At 39.4% G+C, this 12,556-nt stretch overlaps 1 protein-coding gene across 1 annotated transcript in view; it reads left to right on the top strand.

Moving 5' to 3' along the window:
* The window catches only part of LOC133765234 (ATP-binding cassette sub-family E member 1-like), a 1,116,285-nt gene that overhangs the window by 443,118 nt on the left and 660,611 nt on the right, over positions 1 to 12,556 (top strand). The window lies entirely within an intron of this gene.

The following is a 12,556-nucleotide window of genomic DNA, read 5'->3' on the forward strand; positions in this document are numbered from 1 at the left end:
AATTTACTTTCATATCAATAGCAAAGAATTCCATTTGCTTCAAATCTTCGCCTACTCCTGATGTGATCATACTCCTGTCCTCCTTACTGTATCACACGAGGAACATGGTGTTATTCGGACCCTTTACTTTGACATTTTATCTTTGATTTCTCAACTAACATGCTATCTGTCAACTCACAGCCACCCCAGGACTCTCTCTTAGTTTTTTTTGTAATTAAAATGTAATTTGAGGCAAATAATTGGAAGCTCTGGGAATATCATGTTCCTCAGCAATCTTTCACCCTCATGTTAAGATTCACTGATTTTTTTTCTTTTTAGCTACATTATTCTTCTTTGTTTATTTGTAAATGTATGCTAGATATTGTCCTTAACAGTAGATGTCTGTCTTTGTAGGGTCAGAGAAATCCTCTTAAACCTCAGTCACTGTTTTGTGACCTCCCTTGGTGAACATGTGTACTTGAACTTCATGCAATGAATATTTATATTTTAACAGAGTTATAATTCTAAAGATCAAATTTGTAATTTCTAAATTTGAATGAAGGGCCAGCGCCGCAGCACACTAGGCTAATCCTCCTCCTGCGGCGCCGGTACCCCTGGTTCTAGTCCCTGTTGGGGCGCCGGATTCTGTCTGGTTGCCCCTCTTCCAGTCCAGCTCTCTGCTGTGGCCCGGGAAGGCAGTGGAGAATGGCCCAGGTTCTTGGGCCCTGCACCTGCATGGGAGACCAGGAGGAAGCACCTGGCTCCAGGCTTTCGGATCGGCATAGCGCTGGCCATAGCGGCCATTTGGGGGGTGAATCAACGGAAGGAAGACCTTTCTCTCTGTCTCTCTCTCTCTCACTGTCTAACTCTGCCTGTCCAAAACATTTTTTTGAAAGAAAAGAACAAAGAGCTTTAAATTCAAATTTTAAAGTTAATTTGGATTCCTGGAAGGGCATGCAATTAAAATTTATTATTAGAAATATGCTGTATGACTTTTTTAAAAAAGATTTATTTATTTATTTGAAAGTCAGAGTTACATAGATAGCAGAGAGGCAGAGAGAGAGACAGAGGTCCCCCATCCAATGGTTCACTCTCCAATGGCCACAATGGCCAGAGCTGTGCCAATCCGAAGCCAGAAGCCAGGAACCTCCCCTGGGTCTCCCAAGTAGGTGCAGAGACCCAGGACTTGGGCCATCTTCTACTGTTTCCCAGTCCATAGCAGAGAGCTGGGTTGGAAGTGGAGCAGCCAGATCTCAAACCGACACCCATATGGGATGCTGGCACTTCAGGCCAGAGCGTTAACCCACTGCCACAGCGCTGCCCACCACCCCTCCTTTTTTTAAAGATTTATTTATTTATTTATGTGAAAGTCAGAGTTACATAGAGAGTGGAAAGGCAGAGAGAGAGAGAGAGAGCGAGAGAGAGAGAGAGAGAGAGGTGTATAACTTTTTAAAACATTTATTTATTTATTTATTTATTTGAGAGGTAGAATTACAGAGAGAAGGAGAGAGAGAGAAAGGTCTTCCATGTGCTGGTTCACTCCCCAAATGGCCACAACGGCCAGAGCTGAGCTAATCAGAAGCCGGGAGCCAGGAGCTTCTTCCAGGTTTCCCACATGGGTGCAGGGGCCCAAGCACTTGGGCCATCTTCCACTGCTTTCCTAAGCCATAGCAGAAAGCTGGATTGTAAAGTAGGGCAACCAGCACCCATATGGAATGCCAACACTGCAGATGGAGGCTTAGCCTGCTGGGCCACAGTGTCAGACCCATTGCGTAATTTTTAACAAATTTTAAATGAAATATCCTTGAAGTTCTAAATGGATAAAATTTATTTAATTTCTTTTAGCAAGCTCAAAATTAATGCCGATTTCAGAACTACTACTGAGCAAATTTGTGATCTTTTCTAATAAGAAATGTCTCTAATTTCTGTGCATGTCACAAAAGTGTGTAAACAGCTATGGATCACCTCATCATTTGTCCCACTGCCTTTTTATCATAAGGCTGTATCTTCACTATTTTTGTTTATAAAATTCTCTGTACCTTCACTCCCTGGGGTGTTTGAACTCACATTGGTGTGCCTGCCCTCCTGGAAACCTTGGTCTGTTCCATCCAAAGGGGTAAAGTGCGTTGTCAGAACAGAAGGATGGTGACTCGTCACCACATCCACAGCTATTTTGTTGAAACCCCACATTTTGAGGTTTGAATATAAATCTGCAAAGGTGTCTTCTTTGATTTGGTCTGAAAAGCAATACATGTTTAGACTGTCTACCAATTAGAACTTTTTAAAACATATTCAAATTATGCTTTATTGAATCCTAGTGGCAAGGAAGATGTTCCAAATCAGGAGAGAGAGTTAAGAGCATTCCAGAGCTTGGTGCTCTTATTGCATGATGCTAATGTCTCTTCTCCTGACTGGACTGCTTAACTAACCCAAATGCAGGAGAGGACTGGGACTTTCTTGCAGGAAATGTCCATGGGTAGAAGGGCAGCTGGAAGGCAGCTACTCTTCCGCCAGATACCGGAGAGGTGAATGCTCTCCATTTTGCAGGCTAAAGAAAACGAAATCATTTGCTTTTCTCTGTCCTGCTAAAACTGAAAACTTTGCACCCAACCCTCTCAGTTGCTGTGAAAACTTGTGGGTCTGTGATAAACTGCACAGGCCTTTGGGAAGCAGACTTTCCCTTTCCCACGCAGTGTGCTATTTATAGTCCTATTTTAATTGGATAGAACTTTCATTTTCATTTTTTCTTTGACAAAACCAATCTGTGCTAGTTGTGGAAACAATTATCTAACATGCAGCTTAAGAAGTCTATTAGAACAATCTCTCAGGAAAGTCAAACGCCAGGCCGGATTAGCTTTCCAAGAGGGAGGACAGTTGTTTACTCTAATGTCTTGCAAACCAGCAAATCTGTGAGGTTTATTTTTAGCATAAATTCAGCGATTTCATGTTCCCTACAACTGAGAACATTAAAATGATTAACAGGAATTTAACTCATTCCACAATCTTACATTAGAAAGATAGAAATTAGACTAAGAACAGAACAGAGAAAGTTGTGAAAATTCCCTTTTTCTTGTAATATTTTCCAAAATGGTCTCTCTAATATTTTATGTGATCTGAAACTATAAAAATAAGGATACACAGCGTCAGAGAAAAGGACAATTGATGCTGCCTTTGGAGAACTTAACAAAGGCTTTACTATCTTTTTAAATTCTTGATTATAAAATAGTAATTAAGTTCATTGAAACATGAAGGGCAAAACAGTAAAAGAAACATTGAAAACATTATGAATATTTTTCCCTAAGGAACTGATTTTCAGGATACCAGTGAACCTCTGGGAATATGATTTCCTTAACCAGAAAAGAAAGTGACTGAATTTATTGTCATTGTAAATTTATTCAACAACAAAAGAAGCAGAAATAATATTTGAACATACTTTAAAAATAAACTATTATAAATAAAAATTAAAATAAGATAGCCATTATAGTAAGGAAAAGTTATCCTGTTAAGATGATTTTCTAGGTAAAAATAATTAGAACTTAAGTAAATAAGTTGGTTTCTAGGAGCATCAGTTTTTATCAAAAGGGAAATGTTGGACCAAAGCAAGCATTCCTAATGTGGGTTATGATGTTGTGCTCCAGAGAAATAAAGAGACCCTGACATAGCCTGGAAACTTCTGAGGGGATGTACAACCTCCTGGAAGAGGGTTTGCAACTTTACAAATTTCAAAGAGATCCCCAGCTAGGAAGGCGTTATGAAGGTGGGGAACTGCAGGACATTTAAGGCTCAAGAAATCATCTGATGTGGCCCTGCCAAGGCAGGCAGGACTCAATATTCAATAAATCTATTACAGGCTAATTTTTAAGCTCATAATTTTGTATGGCCCACCAATGATGTTATAAATATCCAAATGGCCCTGGGCAGAAAAAAAAATGTTCCCTATCCCTGGTCCCCAACTTCCCTGGTATCCTAGGATTTGTATGATTTTCATCCTCATTTGAATTCTGCTGAAGGAAGTGACTGCTTTTTTTAGTCTTTTTTTTTTTTCCTTTTACTGAACTTACAAACCAAGTGATGATTTTAAAAAACAAATTACCATTGTCCATCAGAAATATTTCTGTATAAATAAGACAAGTAACATTACTGACCTTTCTTAAACAAGATATTTTGTAAGGCCGTTGTCATGAAGTTTCCGAAACATTTTTGTTGTCAAAAAAGATGACCTAAGTTGATCACCAATTCCACTTACATAGAGACACAATGTCCATAAAAAGAAATATGCTGTTTTTTTATGTAATAAGATTTGACTTTGAAGAACAGATGGAAAATAACCCAGAAACAGGTGGATTGTGTACACGTTTGTTATGTAAAAAGAAGCAAAACTTTGGCTTCAGGAGAAAGTCCTCTTCAGTTAAAAGAGGCCAGGATATTTTCCCACTGAAACAAAAGCATAGTGATGAAATACTAAAGCTTTCCAAATAAAAGTTGCTTTTAGCGACACTACCGAGTTTTATCTTAGTGTCTGAGCAAAGGAACAATAAACAGATGGAGCATATATTAGCGAATCTCAGCTAAGTACTCGCAGAACGGGGAAACGTGTTGACTCCTGGCACAGAATATTCTTTCAATTTTATTCTGTTCTATTTTTATTCTCTTTGTGAATTGTCTCATGTGATACGATGAAGACTTTGGTACATAATAGACTCAACCACTTACTCGTAAGTCCCACGGAATAAAGATTTTTGTTCACATATCCTGAGACTAATCTGTGGTGTGTTTTCTAGGAAATTCTTCTAGTTCTTTGGACTCTTGAGGAAAACACTACATGGGGTGTTTTCCTTGTCAGTTTCAAGGTTTTGGCCTTTGGAATTGCATGCATGTTAAAGTATCCAGGTGGTGTAGGAAAAAGAGAAAGGAGAGAATATTCCTTCAGGTTGAATCCATGTAATTTGAATTATAATTAAGTTAGAGACATGTAGTTGAAAGTTATTCCTAGCAAACCAGAAAAAAACAATAGTCTATTGACTATTGATAAGCACCCACCTGTCTTGATTGAATTGTAAATATTTTCCTGAAAAGTGGGGCAGAAAAGGAACCCTAAGGTGATGTTGAAGGAAGATGCTAATGCTGGAAGCTACAGATGCAGAAGTACTAAGAATTGAGGACTATTCATTAGAAGTGAATTTGTTTACTTTTGCTCTGTGGTGTGCTTTGGGAACTGAAAGACACGAAAGCAAAATCACTGCCACAAGCACTTAATAGTTTGTGATTAAGAAAGGTGGAAAGAGGGGCCAGCATTGTGGCACAGTGCGTTAAGCCACCACCTATGAAGTGGACATCCTATCCGTGCACCGACTTCAGGTGCCTAGGGACCCTGCCACCAGTATGGGAGACTCCAGCAGAGTTGCAGAGTTGCAGGCTCCTGATTTAGCCTGTCCCAGTCCTGCCCATTGCTGCCACTTGAGCTGTGAGCCTGAGGATAGAATCTCTCTCTCTCTCTCTCTGTTCTCCTCCTCCCCCATCACTCTGCCTTTCAAATAAATAAGTTAATTCTTTAAAAAAAATTACATAAAAAGCAGGAAGGAAGAATGGAAGTAAAATATGAGATGGAAGATTTTCATGATGTGATGACTGCATTTAAAAGTAGTTATAAAGCATGATAATCGGAATGTTATGTTCTTAAAACAGAGTGACAAGTAAGGGTAAAATTGTAAATGCAAATATCCTGTCCTTGCTGACTATGAAAAGCAGTTTTACTCTGGAGTCCAGGGTCTAGCCTGGGTTTCAATTCCCCTGATAGAACTTTGCTCTAACACCTAAGGAGAGTGAAAGAAAAATGAATCTTGTCCTACAGGGTGAAAAGTACCAGTGCACTACCAAGAAAATGAAATCAAGGACCCGATGACTGTAGTTTGAGAGAGAACAAGCTTAGAAGATATTCTTTACCATCTGCAAACCTGCTCAAGATAAGTGAGCAACCAGAGACTCTATGCCTATAATTTATCTCTTGTGTTTATGTTATATTCCACAGCCCTGCCCTTGGAGATAAAAATAGCCATGACCATGAACTGAAGGACCTGTGCTGAATTTCAGAGAGCTCTGTGAAGTAGGAACACCTTCAAAGAAGAGAAAGGAGAAAGTCTACCAACATCTGGTGCTGACATCACAAGAGACAAACATAATCTTGTGCATTTTAGCACTCAATAAATGTCTTAGTAATGGAAGAAGGGAGGAGAGGTACAGATGTCTGATGTTTCCAAAGCAAAGACATTCAAAAGCTGTGCTGTGAGACTTCAGCCAGAGATTTGTTTGGAAACTTGTTGAGTAACATTGATCAAAGACAATTAAGGCAGATTTGAAAGGCTCCAAACCCTAGGAAACAGAAACATTAAACTGTAATTTATTTGTCTACAAAAGAGAGCCGGTTTTGAGGATATCACAGATTACCTTCAGGAAGATTCGAAATTTTATGTTTCCCACTTCACTTTCATCCTTGGAAAATCTCCTTTCAGAGGTTTTATTTACTTTTAAATCTCAGTGGGAAATAAATGGTATCAGTAGGTGTGACAAAGGAAGACCCATACAGCTTATTGATCAAAAACACTGTGATATTAGTGATCTAACGTAGCTGCTTGGTCTTGATTACCTAAGTTTCTCTCTCATCTCAAACTCATACCCATATTATGACCTTGTACTTAACCAAATGGCCAGCATTTGAAAGAAATTTATTCTGTGTCATGTAGAATGCAGGATCAGAGCCATTCTGTGGAGGTCTCCAAGAAACAGCATAAGATAAATATGAAGGAATTTCTAAGAAGTCTTAGAATTTTATGAAGTTAAAAAGGCCTTCCTGGTGAAATGAATTTCATGTCCAAAGAGTTATTTGTGGAGGAACTGGATCCTTAGTTTGCAGGAAGTGACAGAGAAGTTTCTTGTGTTGAGTAAGAAGGTTACTAGAGGACAGCAAAGGCTTTTTCTAAACTTTCTCCTACCTGAGGGGTTAGATGATGGGGTCCAGGATGTAATAAAGGGAAAAAGGCATAGTCTTATTGCTTCTCTGCATTTTGGCTAAGATCAAGAGTAGAGGCATAGTTCTTACTTGAAATCACAGTTTAGCTTTATTGCCTACACCATCAAAAGAAACATGCCCTTGGACTGTTTATCAACTAAGTAGATCTGAATTCAAGAAGATTGTACAAATTTCATGAACCAGACAGTTAAGCTCAGGAGTTTAGTTTTCAAAGCCAAAGGAGACATATCAAGACAAATACGAAGACAGGAAGAAGAAAAAAGGCTGGGGATGTCATTTGCTTATGAATTCTAGAAGAGGAGCAGGCCTCAAAAACTTGAAACCATTACTTTTTGAAAAGGTATCCAGCTGCCTGGGGCTTACGTAAGGAAGATGAAAAATGAGATGGTAAAATTGGGAACCACTTTATTCTCCAGTGGATAAAGAAGGTAAGAGTTGAAATCTGAATGTTAAGAAGAGGCAGCCCCGTGAAGACCTGAAAACCAAGAGTTCCCAACAGAAGACACACTGAGTGCAGAATCCTCGAGTTAGGAGAAGGCTTCCTGTGTTCCAGTGGCAGAGAAGAAGGCCTTAGTGTCCGGAGTGCAAGGAATGTGGGGAGAAGGAAGAGGCACCGAGGTTGGGAGGTAGACAGGGATCATTTCACTTAGGGCTTTATGGAATTTACTATGGAATTTGAATTTTTTTGGATTTTTTTCAAAGGAAGTCACTAAGATTTTGGTTTGATCAACCAGCAGTGAGAAGAGACTCTAGATGATGTGAGACAATTACTCTTTATCTCAAACCCTCATGTGACAGAGGAAGTTGGAAAAGTCCTCAACCATATTTCTAGCATCGAGTGCCATTAGTGTTTGGATGTGTCTAGCTTGCGTATGACAGCAGGCTCGGCCTTCAGGAGGGCACTGCCTTGAATCGAATGTGCAGTGGATTTTGATTCACAGGGAAGTACGCCAGATCCAAAAGGATGTGTAGAAATTTGTAAAACTGAGGAGGAATTCAAATCCATAGACAAGGAAACATTCAAACGATAAGTTTATTGTGGTAAAAAAAAGTTTGAAATCTATGCTTAGGTGTTTTGTTTTGTTTTTGTAATCAGCATTTCCCACCTCCTTGTATAATTCAATGGAATAAGTCCCTGTTGGTGAGAAGAGAAATTGTCATGAAATTCAGGCTAACTCTGAAATTCTGGGTCCAACTGATTCTGAAAAAAGAAAAAAAGGTGAAGAGGAGAGGGGCCAATTACATGATGACCTTTTGGAGTCCTCAAAAGTTGGTAATGCTGATGGTTCTTATGTAGCTGTGTCACATGGCCAGCAACTGGGGCAGGATGAAAGCATGTGTGGGAAAGCACTTGTAGCTTAGGACACTATAGACGGAGGCATTGCAGTGGTGCAGACAAAATAGGAGCCCTATGAAGCCTTCTGTTCAGAAAATCAAATACCTTACTTCCAAATTACACAACCAAATGAAAATTCCTTCTAAAGAATCACTTTGGGAATCAGGCGCTAACTTCAAAAGTGTTTCCATTTTCAAGGCAACTTCAGAACTGTTTCATAAGACTACATATACATGCCTATGTGCAAAGGCATGTCTAATTTCTACAGTAACATTCAATATATGACTGAAGATTGGTTATCAAGCTGTGTCTTTCCTAAGACATAAATATTTGGCAGCACTTGTAGTTTTTTCAAAAATACATTATTTTAATTCTGAAGGCATTTTCAAAATTGTTTTGAGAATGATATCATCATTCTAAAACATAGGAATCCAATTTAACAATAGGATTTTTTTCTCTTTCATCCGTAATGAGTTCTCAAAAATTCATGAGACAGATTCCATGTACAGCAGTTAAATTATAACTGAATCTTATAAACTGTTTTGAAAACAATGTTCAAAAATATGTATAATCATTGTGTACATATTTGTATTTATAATTTATGCATATTTATTTTCTTTTGTGATTAAGCAGACATTTGGATGACAGAAGTCTAATGAGTGAATAATTAAAACTAAAGGTTTGCCTCTATCTAGAACTATCTCAATTTTTTGTATTCAAAATTTTATCATTTGTATCATATTTTCACTTATCCATGTGTCAGTCTTTTTTAAGGAAGAAGGACCAAAGACAATAAAATGTTTAAACAAATGCAAGAACAGCGCTGCATAGGTAAAGCTCACAGGTAGTATTAGCACAGTAAGTCTGGAAATAGATTGTCCAGGGGTAGTGACGTTGGTGCCAGTCATTCTCCCCTCCTCTCTTACCACACTGTTCTTACTCTAAAAAGCCCCTTCTGGACCAGGATGGCTACTGAAACTGCAGCCACCACACCTGAAGGGGAAAAATGGGAGAACTACAAGTGTCCTTTCTAGACACAGCTTCTCCAAGGGCAGATTTTCCAGACATCTCATACTTAGCCACTTATGTCTCATTGGCCAGAATGTGGTCATTTGACCATGAGAGGACAAGGATCCCAGTTTTAAAAAAACCTGATTTCTCTTCCAAAGCAGGCCACTAGGAGGCCACGAATGCTGGGAGTCTGTGCCAAGATGGATTTCATTTCCGAGAGCCCCCCTTGTCTTTGCAGCCTCCCATCTCTTGTCTCCTAAGGTTACCTGAATAGGACCAATAATGTTGACTATTAATATTGTGAGTTCTTCTCATAACAAGACTGAGTATAATGTGGAGCACCAATATCAACTGTGCAATGTTATGTAATTTGATGCCTGATTTTTCAGTAAATGATACTTATTTAAATAGATGACTGATGTTGCTTTTAATTCATCACTAAAGAACCTCTTTGTATAACTGACATCTATCTACCTCACTAGATAGAACATTGTAGAATGCATCTAAAAATAATGCTTTGGATTAAAGTTGGTGAAATTCCAGTCAAACTCATTTGCTTTGAATATATGTTTACATTGGAGACATTCCCAAGCATTGCTCTGGTAAGCATTGGTTGAAGTAACTTGAGAAACACAAACCTCATCTCCTTTGTTTATAGAAAAGCTGCTTTTGAAGAATTTGCCTGATATCCGTTAACTTTCAAAATGTGTGTCTTGGCTGTTGTGAATAATGCTAAAGTGAATATAAGGGTGCATACATCTTTGCAATTCTGCTTATAGATACTTGTGCAAACATCCAGAAGTGAGATTGCTGGGTCATGTGGTAGCTCTATTTTTAATTTTTTTGAGGAATCTTTATATGGCCTTACACAGTGACTGCACCATTTCCTTTCCCACCAGCAGTGTTTTAGAATTCCAGTTTCTCAACATCTTTACCAACGTTTGTGGTCTTTTATCTTTTTTTTTTTTTTTTTTTGGACAGGCAGAGTGGACAGTGAGAAAGAGAGAGACAGACAGAGAGAAAGGTCTTCCTTTGCCATTGGTTCACCCTCCAATGGCCGCCACAGCCGGGGCACTGTGGCCAGCGCATTGCGCTGATCCAAAGGCAGGAGCCAGGTGCTTCCTCCTGGTCTCCCATGCAGGTGCAGGGCCCAAGGACCTGGGCCATCCTCCACTGCACTCCCAGGCCACAGCAGAGAGCTGGACAGGAAGAGGGGCAACCGGGACAGAATCCGGTGCCCTGACCGGGACTTGAACCCAGTGTGCTGGCGTTGCAGGCAGAGGATTAGCCTAATGAGCCATGGCACCGGCCAATTTGTGGTCTTTTATCATTGTTGCTTTTATAATCCATCCTAAGGGGTTTGAGACAGTATCTCCACATGGTTTTAATTTGCATTTCCTTGATGATTGATTAATATTATTGAATGATATTTATTGATTAAAGATGACTTTTTTTCATATACTTGTTGGTTATTGGTATAGGCGTACTCCAAAAAGTTGGAGGAAAGTGAAATTAAAAGATGTTTATTTTGTTGAAAAAAAAAATAGTTGAGGCCAGCACCTTGGCTCAATAGGCTAATTCTCCACCTGCAGCGCCGGCACACTGGGTTCTAGTCCCAGTCAGGGCGCCAGATTCTGTCCTGGTTGCTCCTCTTCCAGTCCAGCTCTCTGCTGTGGCCTGGGAGTGCAGTGGAGGACAGCCCAGGTCCTTGGGCCCTACACCCGCATGGGAGACCAGGAGAAGCACCTGGTTCCTGGCTTCAGGTCAGTGCGGTGCGCCGGTGCGGTCATTGGAGGGTGAACCAATGGCAAAGGAAGACCTTTCTCTCTGTCTCTCTCTCTCACTGTCCACTCTGCCTGTCAAAAAAAAAATTGTTGAAGTCCCTGCATACTAAGGGTCTGAAAAATGCATGTTATGAAAAACTGTACATGAGTTTTAATTTTTGTCACAACAAATTAAATTTATTTTTCAATTCTGTTTTCCATGGACTTTCAGAAGTTTCTTTGTATGTCTTCTTTGGAGAAATGTCAACTCAAATCCTTTGCCTATTTATTAATTGATTTTTCTAATTTTTCCTTTTGAGTTTCAAGAGTTACAAATTTGAGAAATTAACCTCCTATTAACTATATGGCTTATAAATATTTTCTACCATTCCATAAGTTGTCTTTTCACCCTGTTAATTACTTCCTTTGTTTCACAGCAGCATTTTGTATGTATTTATTTTAATTATTTGGAAGGCAGAGTGACAGAAAGAGGGCGAGAGAGAGAAGGAAGGGAATCTTCCATAGTTCACTGCCCAAATGGCTGTAATGGCTGGGGCTGGGCCAGGCTAAAGCCAACAGCCTGAAATTCTGCCTGGGTCTCCCACATGGGTGGCAGGGGCCCGAGCATTTTGGCCATCTTCCACTGCTTTTTCAGGCACATTTACAGGGAACTGGATCAGAAGGGGAGCAGCGGGGACTGGAACTGCCACTCAGCTGTGGATGCTAGTGTTGGAAGTAGTGGCATAATCTAATGTGCCACAATGCCGACACCTTACAGAAGCTTTCTCCCAGGTTTTCTTTTAGTAATTTCACTATTTAAGGCCTGTAATTTAATTATTTCATCCCTTTTGGAATTTTATTTATTTGATTTAATTATTGATGATGGTGTGAGATAAGGGCTCAATTCCCTTCTTCTGCATGTGGGTACTCGGTTTTCCAGCTCCATTCGTTGTAGTCTTTCTTTCTCCAATGAATGTTCTTCGACCGTTGCCAAAGACTTACGTGCCGTGTATAGAATGTTTATTTCTAAGTTCTCTATTCTGTTCCTTTGAAGGATTATCCTCAATTGTTATTATGTGGAAACAGCTGAAGTTTCCATCCACAGATGCAGGGGTGAAGAAAATGCAGTATAAGCCTACAATGAAATACTATCCAACCATAATAAAGAAGGAAATCTTGCATATGTGACAATATGTACAACCTTGAACATATTATGCTAAGTAAAAAAGCCATTCACAGAAGGACACATACGGCAGGACTCCAATTATCTGTGTTGTTTAAAGTAGTCAAATAGATTGAAACACAAAGTAGAAGAGTAGTCCCAGGGACTGAGGGAGGGGGCAATGAGAATATAAAATTTCAGTTGCATAAGATGAAGAAATGCTACATATTAGATGTACGTTGTGCTCATACTTAACAATGCTGTACTGTATACTGAGA

The sequence above is a fragment of the Lepus europaeus genome, chromosome 8, assembly GCF_033115175.1.
Source record: "Lepus europaeus isolate LE1 chromosome 8, mLepTim1.pri, whole genome shotgun sequence".
Lineage (NCBI taxonomy): Eukaryota > Metazoa > Chordata > Mammalia > Lagomorpha > Leporidae > Lepus > Lepus europaeus.